This window comes from Lipotes vexillifer, unplaced genomic scaffold (assembly GCF_000442215.2).
Source record: "Lipotes vexillifer unplaced genomic scaffold, Lipotes_vexillifer_v1.1 scaffold612, whole genome shotgun sequence".
Classification (NCBI taxonomy): domain Eukaryota; kingdom Metazoa; phylum Chordata; class Mammalia; order Artiodactyla; family Lipotidae; genus Lipotes; species Lipotes vexillifer.
In genome coordinates this window covers 407,551-422,234 of record NW_006784340.1, presented here as the reverse complement: position 1 = coordinate 422,234, position 14,684 = coordinate 407,551, and the positions used below count along the sequence as shown (strand labels likewise).

At 44.9% G+C, this 14,684-nt stretch overlaps 1 pseudogene; it reads right to left on the bottom strand.

The window, feature by feature from the left end:
• Positions 1-12,585: 12,585 nt before the first annotated feature.
• On the bottom strand, positions 12,586-14,068 carry LOC103087646 (keratin, type II cytoskeletal 8 pseudogene; annotated as a pseudogene).
• Positions 14,069-14,684: the final 616 nt, after the last annotated feature.

Genomic DNA, 14,684 nt, shown 5'->3' with positions numbered 1-14,684 from the left:
CTTTCCGGGTTCCACACTTTAAGCATCTCTCTTAGGTTGAGATAGGTCTACTGACAGCTGCTAACAAGAAACAGCCTCAAAGAGGAAGCCACTGAGCAGGGAGGGAGTGTCAGGGCTGGGGACCCATGTTCACAGCGGGGAGAAGTGGGGAGGGCATGGGAGAGGGCTGCCGTGGCCAGGAACACAGCTAAGGCTGACCCCCAGGTGCAGAGGCACACTGTAGAAAGTGTGGGATGCACACAAGGGTTAATTTAAAGAGTTTATGAAAAAGAATAGATACAGGTATATGTATAACTAAATCACTCTAATGTACACCTGAAACTAACACAGTACTGTTGATCAACTATACTCCAATATAAAATAAAAATTTTAAAATTAATTAACTAACTAAAAAAAAAAAAAGAAAATAAAAAAACTAGCCCCCCCGCCGACCCCGATAAAAGAGATGTAACGTCAGATCAATCCACAGTTGGGACCCTGCCAGCCCAGGCATCATCTCACCAGTAAGGGTCTCACTGAGATAGTGGGTAAGTGTCCCCAGCCTTTGTGGGGTCAGGTTTCAGAGCACATCCACAGTCAAGGCGACCGTGGGTGAGACCAAGCTGGCACTTCTCAGCTCTCTCTCTCCTTTTGCTTTAAGGACACCACTGATGTTCTTAGTCAATGCAAGAAAAGGTGAGCTGGTCCCTGGCAGAGATGCTGTGCTCCTTGATAATATGGGTGAGCTTGATTCCCCTTGAACTGAGTAACTGGGCCATAAGAGTTGCACAGTCCAGGTAAAATGTGAGGACTAAATGCACACAGTTATTACCCCATCACACATTCAGTCTTTCTTTACAAAGCCCCTGGCTGTTTCATGTGACTTTGAGTTGAGGGAAAAGAGAGCTGGACAGTTGCAGATAAGACTCTGGCACTTGGTGTGGATGAATTAGGTAACTGGCCCTGTCTCACCAGTTTCTGCCTTAGTGAGGTCTGTTTCTGTTGGGATGTACAGCATGGTTTGCTTGCTTGTGTGTATGAGGTGGGGGTGAGGGGGCTGAGAGGGAGTGGTGATGGGAAAGAGATCTGTTGATTGTCCATTAGGGAGGTGGTCACTTGGCCAGGAGAGGGTGGGGGTGACATCTTGCAGCAGGTACCTTGTTTTGTACTCAAGGCGAGGCCTGAGCAAGGCTGCTGGGGCAGGGAGTGTGTGCCAGTCTCCTGGGTTGAAGTAGCCCTGGAGACAGACCACATGACACAGAAGCCAACCCAGGAGTGGGGGTGACTCCTTTCAACTTGGGCTTGGGGAGCATGCCCAGCACTCAGATGAACCTTGGGAGGTTTCAGCATGTTCCAAGTATGACGATCAAGCAAGCACACACCAGCACAGCTTGAAATGGCAGATAGTAAGCATTAATCTCACTAATAAATTCATTAGTCAGTCGTATGGTCTTGAAAGAGGTTTGTACACTCAGATCATAAATTAAGCCCTGGTTAGACATCAACCTTCTCTGACTTGGCTCAGCAAATCTCCCAGTAGCTCTAACGGGATCAAAAGTTTCTTCAGCCTTCCATAAGATCCTGATTTCCTTTGCCTAATTCATCTGATACAAAATTTCACAGAGTATTTTATGGTATAGTTTTTTTTTTTTTTTATTTAAAGGTAATGCCCAATCTAACTTCTGTGGGCTCCAGGAGCATATTTACTGAAAAGAATGACAACATACACGGTCATTCAGGATCCTGTGTTCCGGGGAACAGACCTCCCCCAGGGCATCTTTGTAGGGAGACTGAAAGAGCTCCACTCAAGTGGTGCTGAAGGTCAGGGTGGGCACCACTCACGCCTAGGGCAGTGGCCTCTTGGTCCAGAAGGCCAGCCCTCCATCCAGTTGTCTTTCTCTCTGGCTGTTCCTGGGTGTAGTGCAGTATCTCCCTATCAGGTGTTTTTAAGTTTAATTATGCATTATCCAGCCAATGCTCTGCATCCTCCATATACAGAGCAACATAGATTAACAAAGTGCAGGGGAACCTGGAGCTCCAGGGCTTTCTAGACCCTGCCAATGACTCCTCTCCTCAACTCTCAGTCTTATCCACTCTCCCACACACACGCCTTGTGCTGCCTGCTCACCTGAGGAAATCCCCTTGCCCCCTACTCTCTCGCCTTTCCACCTTGAATCACCACCTCTTCCATTCTCCCTCATCTCAACCCCTAGCCCCTATCCCTTCCAACTCTGCCATTGACCTCTGCTATTTACTAAGACCGTTCCAGATGGTCCCTTGTACTTTCTCATTCCCTCTCTACTTCTCTCACAACTCAGAAATTGGATATACAGGATCTCTGCATAACAGAAGTTGGTTTTGAAATATTTCAGAATTTAATCTTCCAGGGAGCTGGCATCCACCACCAACTGGCAGATGAGAGCCACGGTGACATGCTGAGTGTCTGTGACAGGCACAATTCTAGATTCTGGGGATACGGAGGTGAATGAAAAAGAAAGCATCCTCACCTCCTCCATCTGACATCCTGGTCATACAACATATTGGTTTGTTTAACCGTTGACTGTTGCCAAATCTTGGGGATTTTTACTGAAGCTCTTTGAGAAGAACACAGCAATACTTTGTATTTAAAAACATACATTAAAAAAAATTAGGGTAGAGAGGTTTTTTTCAATGTGTTTTGATGTATCCATGAAGAGGGCACACGTACCGGTACTCTATTGAGAATGTAATTGTCAACAAAAGGAAGATGAATAAGTGTTTAGATCATTCATGGTATCCTGCTGATGGATTTGCCCCTCCAATGAATTTTTTTTTTTTTTTTTTTCTTTGCGGTATGCGGGCCTCTCACTGTTGTGGCCTCTCCCGTTGCGGAGCACAGGCTCCGGACGCGCAGGCTCAGCGGCCATGGCTCACAGGCCCAGCCGTTCCACGGCATGTGGGATCCTCCTGGACTGGGGCACGAACCCGTGTCCCCTGCATTGGCAGGTGGACTCTCAACCACAGTGCCACCAGGGAAGCTCTCCAATGAATTTTTAATACAAGTTAAAGTCCCTTTCATCTGGAAAATTATCTTATTTTACACAGATAAATGCATTTAGCTATGCCTTTCTTATTGTTTTTTTTTTAATTTCACATGCATTTATTTTTCCATATTTTGCATGCAAAATGTAAGTTTTTAAGGGCAGAGTACAGAAGAGGGTATGGTGGTGTTTTCAGTTCTTTGGTCTGCTGGTTGTGTGAACTCAGAGGTTATAGTCAAATATTTAAGAATTTGTGTAGCTAGGCCCTGACCAGTCAGAACAAGCATGGCCTTATCAGCATGTACCAGCTGAATATAAGTCCCTGAGTGACCTCAGGAAACTCTTCTCTCAGCTAAAGGGGAACAGATTAGTTTGAATATCCACGTATTAGTATTCTGCAGACAAACATAAGCCCCAAGGTATTTTGTTTTGTTTCGCTTTGCTTTTGCTATTGGCCATCCCGGTATTTTTGAAAATTAGAAACAGTGTGCATTTCCCAGTTTGCCACAGGCCTCACCACACTCTATTGTGTAACCAGCCATCATGCCCACCTGGCCCTTGATGGCCTCTGAGTTTGTAGTCCCTGAATTGGAAGCTTTGCTAGGTCCCCTTTTCAGTGCTGACACTTCTGTCCTTTGTTCTTTCTCACCACTCTTTAATGTTGTGTAGTTTCTCCAGGGCTCAGTCAGTACCGTTGGTGACAGAGTTAAGTACGTTACTTGTAGATGTCTCTGAAGCTTCATTCCCTATCCTCCCCATCATTTGGGTCCTGGGTTCTGTTTAATTTTATTAAAGGGGGTATAAGAGAGTCAGTGACAAATTTTTTTTAACTGATTTGAAGTTCAAAGTGTAGACAAAAAGGGAATATGGACGCAGAAACTCTCCCCTCTCCTCATCTATCCAGAGAACTTTAACTTTCCTGTGGTCAGTTAGACCCAGCTGTCCTTCACTTGTTACATGATGTGTCACTCTGAGACCTGGGACCTGGGACCCTTTGCTGCAGAGCTTGTGCCTGGGCAAACAACTCCTTGAGCAACAAAATACAAAGAAACTATAAGGGACTAAAAATAACTGCATGCATTCACAGTTGGGGCACATTATGGACAACAACATACAAAAAGACCAAAAAGCCCAACTGCCATTCTGAAGAGCCAGGAGCAGGGTGGCGGGAGCAGCAGCAGGATACTGCGCATGCCCCCTGCACAAAACACCACCTAAAGGGTGGCAAACCACCTAAGCCACTCCTTTGGCCCAACCCCTGGACACACCCCTACCCCCACCCCATGTAAGGAACCTGCTTGCTCCCCTTGGGGAGTGAGCAAGGGAACCTGAACTTCTTCTCACTTCCCCCTGTTGCAGCAGGGGCTCCAACAAAGCCTTGCCTGCATTTCTTATCTGGCCTCTGATCAATTTCTATTGATTAAGGAGGCCAAGAACCCTGGTCAGTAACAACTCTAGGACAGAGGGCAGGACTCAACTGCGGGATCATAATGAATTACTGATCTGGTTTGGCTTACTTCTCAGGGTACAGTTTCAGGGGCTGGGCATGAAAAAAGAAGAGGGCAATTGTCCAGTTTCATATCATTTAGGACCCTGTTGTCATGGCCTGAGCCACCACCTTGGGGCAGCACAAGGTTGTCCTCAAATTAAAAAAAAAATGTTTCTCAAAGTGTATTCTCCAGACCACCTGCAATGGCATAGTAAAATATCAATTCCTATCCTAGCTCTGTCCCAAATCCCTATGACCCACCTCAGAGTTTGCCTGCTGCTATGATTGAAGGTTCCTTGTATTAATGTCTCCACTCTTCTGCCTCGGGGCTTTCCTGGCTTCAAAGGAACATCTAAGCACTAGCAAATTCATGCCCAGCAAGACCACTCTTAACCAATAAAGCAGAGGGTTTGGAGTAAATACCCCAGTTTCACCAGTCTTTGGCAGGGCAATTCTAAGCCATGTTCTTCAAGGTTCCTTGGAGGGTCCCAGTAGAAATGAACCCGGGTTGTCTATGGCAATGACCTGCTCGTGAAGACACACTTCTCCGCCTCACTTTCTTGCTCTCTTGTTTGTGCTTCTCCATCACCCTAATAAACCACTTACATCTACATGTTGATTTCAGCGTCTATTTTTGGGGAACTCAGATTAGGAGTCTTACCCCAGATGAGCATCAATAGAGTCATGGTGGGTAAGAAACCCTGGAGTCAAAGGCCTGGGTGCACATCCAGGCTCCACCACTAACTAGCTAAATAGTTATTAACCATTCCATCAGTTTCCTCATCTGTAGAAGTTGAATAATGATAGTAGCTACCTCATACATTTGTTGTGAGGATTAACTGAGTTCGTATAAGTAAAGTGCTTATCATAGTGCCTGGCCCATAGTAAATGTATAATAAATACTTGCTATTATTATTATGTAATAAATCAAAGTTTCTCAGGTGGGACTCAGAAATGTGCTTTGTAAATAAGCTCACTGAGTGATTCTCATACACAGTGAAATTTGAAAACCGCTGAACTAGAGACACAACCCTGGGCATTTCTGTTCACAGAGAAAAAGTTTGAGAAACCTAGTCTACCCCACACAATAAGCAGCCAAATGACATCTTTTGCAGAGGAATTCTTGAGGTAAAATAAAAGGCTGCACCACTGTTCAGAGCACTGCAGAAAACAATGGTGGGTTATTCCACCCTTGGGGCTCATCCTTGGGGCTGAATTCATCCCTTGGTTTTAGTTGCATTCCCACATTAGACAAAATAAGTCCTAAAACACATTAGTTCTTTTAACCCAGTGGTTCCCAAAGTCTGGTCAGACCAGAAGCACCAGCATCACCTGGGAGTTTATTAGAAATGTAATTCTCACACCCCAATGTTCATAGAAGCACTATTCACAATAGTCAAGACATGGAAACTACCTAATATCTATTGACAGATAAATGGATAAAGAAGATGTGGTACATATATACAATGTAATATTACTCAACCTTAAAAAAAGAACAAAACAGGGCTTCCCTGGTGGTGCAGTGGTTAAGAATCCTCCTGCCAATGCAGGGGACATGGGTTCGATCCCTGGTCTGGGAAGATCCCACATGCTGTGGAGCAACTAAGCCCGTGAGCCACAACTACTGAAGCCCATGCGCCTAGAGCCCATACTCTGCAACAAGAGACGCCATCGCAATAAGAAGCCTGCGTACCGCAATGAAGAGTAGCCTCCGCTCACTGCAACTAGAGAAAGCCTGTGCGCAGCAACGAAGGCCCAAAATTAAATAAATTTTTAAAAAAAGAACAAAATAATGCCATTTGCAGCAACATGGATGGACCTAGAGATGATCATACTAAGTGAAGTAAGTCAAACAGAGAAAGACAAATATCATATGGTGTCACTTACATGTGGAATCTAAAAAAATGATAAAAATTAACTTATTTACAAAACAGAAATAGACTCTCACACATAGAAAACAAACTTATGGTTACCAAAGGGAAACATAGGGGGAAGTGATAAATTAAGAGATTGGGACTGATATATACACACTACTATATATAAAATAGATAACCTACAAGGACCTACTGTAGAGCACAGGGAACTCTACTCAGTATCCTGTAATAACCTATAAGGGAAAAGAACCTGAAAAAGAATGGATATATGTATATGTATAACTGAATCACCTTGCTGTACACCTGAAACTAACACAACATTGTAAATCAACTATTCTCCAATAAAAATTTAAAAAAGAAAGAAAGGAAGGAAGGAAGGAAAGAAGAAAAGAAGGAAAGAAGGAAAGAAAGGAAGAAATGCAATTCTCAGGTCCTGCCCATGACCTCCTGAAGTTTAACTGTGGGGTGGGCCTGGCAGTCTGTGCTTTTGCAGCCCTCCAGGTGATGCTGATGGAGGCTAAAATTGGACAATCATTGTCCTGTATTAAGGAAATTCTCTAAAACCTCTCTTCTTTCATTGCCAATGAGATACATGAGTCAGGATTTTTTCCAGAAGTGTTTCTTTCAATCAGATACCAGCAAATGTGGTTTTTAAAAAACTGAAATCTCAACTCTGCTTAGTAATGATCATGACTAATGGGGCCCAAAGGTAAAGCATCCAAGGGTAATGTACTTGGACTTGCAGGAACACTCCAGAGTTTTGCAATACTAGGGATATTAGAAAAATATAATTGCTTATTCATAATAAGTCCTATTTCTTGCCTGCAATTGGGCAAGGCATCTTACAGGTGACTTTCTGGTATTTAGGCCCTTCTGGCACAGAAAAAAATATAGAAAAAAAAAAATGGAAGAAATGGACAACTTAGGAAACTTTTTGATAACATTCAAGAGAAAAATGAGCTTAAATTATGAAGCAGAGAAAAGAGTGAAATGAATGTTTGCTTTATTTAAATTAACTCTCCTTCTGGAATGTTCACTGGGAATAATAATCATAGTTCATTTCACCAATTTTTTATCCATTTTTGACCTTTTGGCCCATTTTCTGACTCATGACAAAAAGAATTTGGGAAGGAGGGAAACTGAGTTTTTCAGGTTATTTCTGGGACATTTTAGAAGATCTCTACTACCACTGTTACTTAACATTTATCAAATACAAAAATAGTTTTTTTGTATTTTCTTACTTAATCCTGACATCATCCCTATGATACATTATTATTCCCATTTTACAGATGAAGAAACTGAGGCACTGAGAAGTTAAACGACTTGTCTGAGATCACAAATAATAAGGGGGATTCAAACCCAAGCAGTCTGATTCTGTTGCTGCTAACTATTAAACCACAAGATAATGATTATTAAAAGGCCATTTTTGAAATAAGCAGAAAAACTTAGAACACCACTTCTATAAAATACTAGGATAGACTTGAAAATTTCTTTTTTAATTTAATTTAAAAAATTTTAGAGTAATTCTAGGTACAGAAAATTTGAGGAAATAATACAGAAAATCCAAGTATATCCTCACCCACCTTCTTCTAGTGGTAACATCTTATATAACCACCATACATTTATCAAAAAAAGAAAGTAAATTGGTACAGCACTATTAACTCAGCTATAAACTTTTTTCCAATTTTACCAGTTTTTACACTATTTACTCTTTTTCTAGTCCAAGATCCAATTCAGGATTCCCTGTTGCATTTAGTTGTCCTGTCTCCTTAAGTCTCATCAGTTCATGAGTTTCTCAACTTTTCCTTGATTTTCATAACTTTGACAGTTTTGAAGAGGACTAGTCAGGTGTTCTGTAGAATGTCCCACAATATGGGTTTGCCTGATGCATTAACTCATCATGAGACAGGGGAACTGAGTTTTGGGGAAAAAAACAGAGAAGTAAAGTACCCTTTGTATTAGGGAGGGTGTGACGTCAACACCACCTGTCACTGGTGATATTAACCTTGATCACATGGTTAAGGTAGTGGGTGCTAGGTTTTCTCTCTGCTGTGTTACTATTGATGCCGAAACTGGCCTCTGTACCCCAACACTGAATTAAATCTCAGAGACAGAGTTCTGGGTGAAGGTGAAAAGAATAGCTTTATTGCTTTGCCAGGCAAAGGGGGCCACAGTGGGCTAATGCCCTCCAAACTCTGTGTCCCAACCTGGAGGGACTAGTGAAGAGTTTTATAGTAATGGTTCAAAGAAAGTGTGATCAGCTCATGGACATTCTTCTGATTGGTTGGTGGTGAGGTAATCGGGAGTCAGCATCATCAACCTTCTGTTTCCAGCTGGTCTGGGGTCTACGTGCTTGTGGGCAGCATACAGTTAACTTCTCCCTCCTGGTGGGGGTTTCAGTATCTGCAAAATAGCTCAAAGATATTGTTATGTGTATCCCTTGAGGGGGGAACCCACACCCTGCCCCAAGGCTGCACTATTGTTTCTCGGCCACTCCTCCCTGGTCTCTGTATCCTCTCCCTTCCCTGATTAGCAACTGTTTGAATCTGTCCATTGGAACTCAGGGAAGGTCATGGAGGCCAAATGAAGCCTATTTCCTGTAATCAAGAAATAGGGGACACAGAAAGGCTTTTGTGCTCAGGAGGCCCACAGGGTCTTGCTGGGTTTTACTATCTTCCCCTTTCCATGCTCTATTCACGGGTTTCACAAATCCAGCCTGCACTCAAGGGAAGAGTATTAAGTTCCACTTTCTGGAATGGAGAGTCTACATTTATTAACTGAAATTCTTCTGCGTAGAAGATCTGTCCCTTCTCTCCCATTTACTTACTTATTCAATCATTTACTTATATTAGTATGTACTCAGGGATGTTTCATTTATTCCTTGGGTCATCATGCAATATTACTGTTATTTACTTTCTCGGTCAGATTGTCCAGTTTGGCCATTGGGAGCTGTTGAAGTTTGGCACCTATGTCCTTTTGACATGCTCAATACGTTTTTGGGGGAGAACTTCTTAATTTCTGGAACTGTAAAATGCTCCAAGCTTATTTTCCCTGTCCCAGCCCTTTCTCTGAGCAGCCCAGGTTCTCTTTACTGGAGAAGGGTCTTTAGAAACCAAGGTCTAGATGCTGGTGGTGGTCACTGCTGCTGGGCATCATTTCATCTAGGCCCTGTCAGCATGTAACAGGGAAGAGCCAAATCTGACTACATGTTGGATCTGTTTCTTTTACTTTAACCTTTGCTTCCTGTTGCTTTTGTTCACTAAAAGGATACTGTCTATACATAATGGCCTGCCTTGGGGAACCCTTCACCTCTGCCTGAATGTTAAACCAAAGTGCCTTTGTTCAGGGAAACATCCTGACCCACCCACCTGTGGATGGCTGCAAGAAAGAAGAAATTAACACATCCCTTCCCTGAGGTGGGCCATTCCAGGGTACATATATAAGATGGTTTTTTGGAGACTTTTGTCTGCCATCTTCTTGGTCTGCCAGCTTTCCGAATAAAGTCATATTCCTTGCCTCAACACCTAGTCTCCAATTTATTGGCCTGTCATGCGGCGAGCAGAGCGAGCTCAGATTCAGTAACAGAATAAGGTGTTATGTAGAGTTCTTTCTGTCTTCAGTCTAACACTACCCAAAGTACCATTTTCAGAATTTACTTAGGTCAGCTTCATCCCCTCTCCCCCTTCAGTGAGGTTACATCACACATCTGTAATACAGCTAAATTCATTTGTCATAGTGAACATTCCATTCTGGGATAGATTTTTACAGTCCATTTATGCAAGACTTTACTGAATATCAGGACTGCTAGAAACTATATAATGCTTTAAAGTTTACAGTATATTTTAGTGTATATGTGCTATATATCATTATTCAAATTATAGGCATTTTCTGGAAGAAAGTATCCATAAAAAGGAAAGCAAAATGAAATAAATAAAATGTCATCAGGAAGCTTATAGTCTGGAAATTTCCACAGTCAAAATTTTAGGATATTTTCTCCCAGAATGTTCTAGATGATGAACAAAAATGACATTACAAATTCACATTTTTGAACGTGCTTGTTTTTTTACTTTTACTATATCATTAACTTAAGAGAGTACTTTTATATTTAAAAACACAAATTAGAAAAAAAAAAAAAAAAAAAAAAAACCTTTTCTTTCCCTTTCCCCAGAAATTTCAGATTAGTAATTCGAGATGCAGGCAAATGCTAACACATCCCTACCAATAAACAACTGGGACTTCTCTCCTCAAACTGAAATGATTAATACACCGTGTGCAAACATTAATTGTTGGTGTGAATTAAGAATTGAATCCTTGATTTAAAGATGCTATGCACACAGTGCAATCAAGAAAAGCATTTAACCAGATTTGTTCATGAATTCCATTGTGTGCCATTGAATAGCTAATTTATAATTGCATTAGTATATAAAATAGTCTATTAATAAAATTGGGAGTAACTTGGGCAGAGATTCATTATCTCAGTCAACTGTAGACGCCCACTGAAAGGCATTTTGCCTGCAGATGAGGGGGCATGGTTTCCAGCGCTGGGGAGTGCCAGGAACCCAACCAGTTTATTAATGTTGGTGGAAAATGTGAATGCATGCTTAATCTTCTTTGGTGTTAATTAGTGTTGTCTTTGGTTTATAATTTACTGAATTTGTTTTATAATTTACTGAATCGAAAAATCAATTGCTTATTGGTTTTGTAAAGGTAATTGCACTTTCTGCTAGCAGTGCTTGGCATTTGTGGAGAGAAACCTGGGCCCTTGAGCCATCATTGCTTTTCAGAACCCTTGCTTTCCCACTGCTGTTTGGACTCATTAAAGGTCAAGGTAGAAATACCCAAAGAATCTGTCCAGGGACTACTGTCAAGATTAGATTCAGAGATATCTAGAAAATCCATAACAAAATGGAAGGGGAGTAAAAAGCCTGAAGTGAAGTATTCATTCCTTCACTCAGTCACATTCCTTCATTCAGTCATTCATTCAGTCAACCAACAAAGCCATCATTGATTCAACGCTGACCACACGCCAGTCACCAGGCAAATATGGAAGTTAAAGATCTCGGGTGTCCAGCAACTGTGCACCACTTCCAGCTGTGGGGAGGATTAGGAAGAGGTGGTGGGGAGGGGGAGGAGGAGGAGGGGTCCCTGTGCCATCACAGGCAGTACACCCCTGAGGGGTCAGAGAAGCAGATGGTGGGAGCCCAGTGGAAGTAGACACAGCTGGGAGGAGGGCTAGATGGGCTCCGCTGACCAAGTGGCCTCCATCCCTCCAGGAGCCGGCCTCAAGCCCCAGCAGTTTGCCTCCCCTCTCCCCCCAGCCCCTGAGCTCCAGGCACGAAGGCCAAGGGTCAGCTGGCCAGAAGGGGGTCATCTGCTTAGACCTCTTGGGGAAACGTCACTGCTGAAATGGGAGTTGTTCAACAGCTGCAAAACCAGTGCTCTCAGCGCCTCCCAGGAGAGGATCAGAACGTTGGTGCATGGACCAAACATGAGATGGACAGCAGGAGTTCAGACTGGTGATGGTGGAGGGAGGGGCACGTGCCTGGCTCTCCAGCCTGGCCTCCAGACCTGGGGAGGGGGCTCCTGCTCGCCTTTCAGCCTGGAGAGTCCTCAGCCCCACCCAGCAGAGACTGAGAGCCAGTCCTGGGAGAACCCGTCCTCCCACGTGGTCTGCAGCACTCTGTCTACAGCCTCTGCCCTGCCGATCCATTCTCCCCAACAGAGCCTTGAAGAAAGGGTGCTTGTTCTTTAACCTTGCGCTGAGGAGGAGAGCTGGAAAGGCATGTTTGCCTTCACAAGCAGCCTGGATACCCAAGGTTCCAGCTACAAGTGTGAGGTGGTGCCACCCGGCTAGTCCTCCAGCTGCACAACTGGGTGCCCAAGCTGTTGCCTCCTCCACTGCGGGAGCCCACCCAGGCTGAGGCCGCCATCGGAACCAGCCCTGTACACCTCAGACCTCTTTTGTGTGTGTGTGTGTGTGTGTGTGTGTGTGTGTGTGTGTGTGTGTTGGCAGAGCCAGCTGAAGCTTTATTCTGAAAAAGACACTTGGATTGGCTTTTAGTTGGGAGCGTGGGCAAGAGAGGGAGCCCTAGGCAGTTGACTCCCCCAGGGGTGGGCTAAGGACAGGACTGAGCCTCAGGTCTTTGGTTCCAACACTCCCCTGCACAGCTCCTTCTTGCAGGAGCAAGTGAGCGGGGTTGCTGGGAGGGATCGCAGGAGCCTTTCACTTAGGCAGGATGTCAGAGGACTCGGACACCAGCTTCCCATCACGGATCTCAATCTTCTTCACAACCACAGCCTTGGAACTGGTATGGCTGAAAGAGCCAGAGCCCCCTCCAGAGCCCAAGCTGGACTGGTAGGAGCTCAGGCTGTAGTTGAAGCCAGGGCTGCCATAGGCTGAGGTCAGCCCACCTGAGTACCCGCTGGTGGTCTTGGTGTGGATGCTCATGTTCTGCATCCCAGACTCCAGCTGGCTCTCCTCGCCCTCCAGCAGCTTGCGGTAGGTGGCGATCTCCACGTCCAGGGCCAGCTTGACGTTCATCAGCTCCTGGTATTCACGTAGCTGCCACGCCATGTCCTGCTTGGCAGTTCTCAGAGTGGCCTCCAGCTCGGCCAGCTTGGTCTGAGCATCCTTGACGGCCAGCTCCCCACGCTGCTCAGCATCATTAATGGCAGCCTCCAGGGAAGCCCTCTGGCCTTTGAGGCCCTCGATCTCAGCCTGGAGTCGGTTGATGTTCCGGTTCATCTCGGAAATCTCCGTCTTCGTGCAACAGAGGTCATCCCCGTGCTTCCCAGCCAAGGTCTGCAGCTCCTCGTACTTGATCTGGTACATGGTCTCAGCCTCAGTCTGGCTGAGGTTGGCGATCTCCTCATACTGGGCCTTGACCTTGGCGATGATGCCATCCAGGTCCAGAGAGCAGCTGTTGTCCATGGAGGACCACGGATGTGTCAGAAATCTGCGACTGCATCTCACGGATCTCCTTTTCATACAGTTGCCTTTAGAAGTTGATCTTGTCAGTCAGCCCTTCCAGGCGGGATTCCAGCTCTACCTTGTTCATGTAAGCTTCATCCACATCCTTCTTGATGATGACAAATTCATTCTCCATGTCTGTGCGCTTTTGGATCTCTTCCTTATACTTGGTCTTGAAGTCCTCCACCAGTCCCTGCATGTTGCCAAGCTCCACTTCCAGCTTCAGCTTCTCCTGGGCCAGGGTTTCCAGCTGCCACCAGAGGTTGTTGATGTAGCTCTCAAACATGTTGTCTATGTTGCTCTGGGCTGTCTTCTGCTGCTGCAGGAGGTTCCATTTGGTCTCCAAAATCTTGTTCTGCTGCTCCAGGTGCCGTACCTTGTTGATGAAGAAGGCGAACTTGTTGTTCAGGGTCTTGATCTGCTCCTTCTCCTGGGTGCACATGGCCTGGATGTCAGGGTCCACATCCAGCTTGAGGGGGCTCAGCAGGCGCTGGTTCACCGTGACAGATGTGATGCCCCCCAGACCTGGGTCCCCACTGTAACCTGCAGCCAGACTCATGCTGCTGCCCAGGCCGCCCTGGAAGCTGCTGCTGCTGCCCACCCGGGAGAGGGCCGAGGAGCTGATGTGGGCACCCGGCCCACTGGTGTACGAGCAGCTGCTGAAGGACCAGGGGCCAGAGGTGGACACCTTGTAGGACTTCTGGGTCACCCTGATGGACATGCTGGAGGCTGGGGAAGAGGCGAGGAGGCCGAAGCACACAGAGACTCGAGGAGTTGCGAAGCTGCTCCTAGGTCTATCTCAAACTTCTTGTACAGTGGGACCCTTGGCCTAGAGTGCTGGTTCTCAAGCTGAGCTCTGTGGGACCCCTGGAAGGGGTCCAGGAGGTACCCAGGGCATGGAGGACCCTGGAAGGAAACCCAAGATTCCACGAAGAATCCAGAGGACTCTGGAAACCTATTCCTCTTGTTTTCCAGCCCATGACTCACTCCTAGTTTGTCAATTGTAATTTTTGTGTTCCCCTGTGTGATTTTTGTCATCAAAATAAAAATCAGAGACCCCCTAATCCATGTCTACAAGAACAACAACAGATTTGGTCTAGGGTTGACAAGCACTCACACATACTACTGATGGAAAAGTAAATTAATATGTCTTTTCATGAAGGGTGGTGGAAATTTGACAGTACTTAAAGTGTGAATATTCTATTACCCAACAAGTCTGATTCTCAAATATATCTTATGAAATACCATTGATTTTTATTATTTGTGAATTCTGTTTTTGCAAATTTGCCTACTCACTAAAATTTATTTGTAACCACCAAATCAGTACTCATGGAGCTTTCATGGTCATCCAT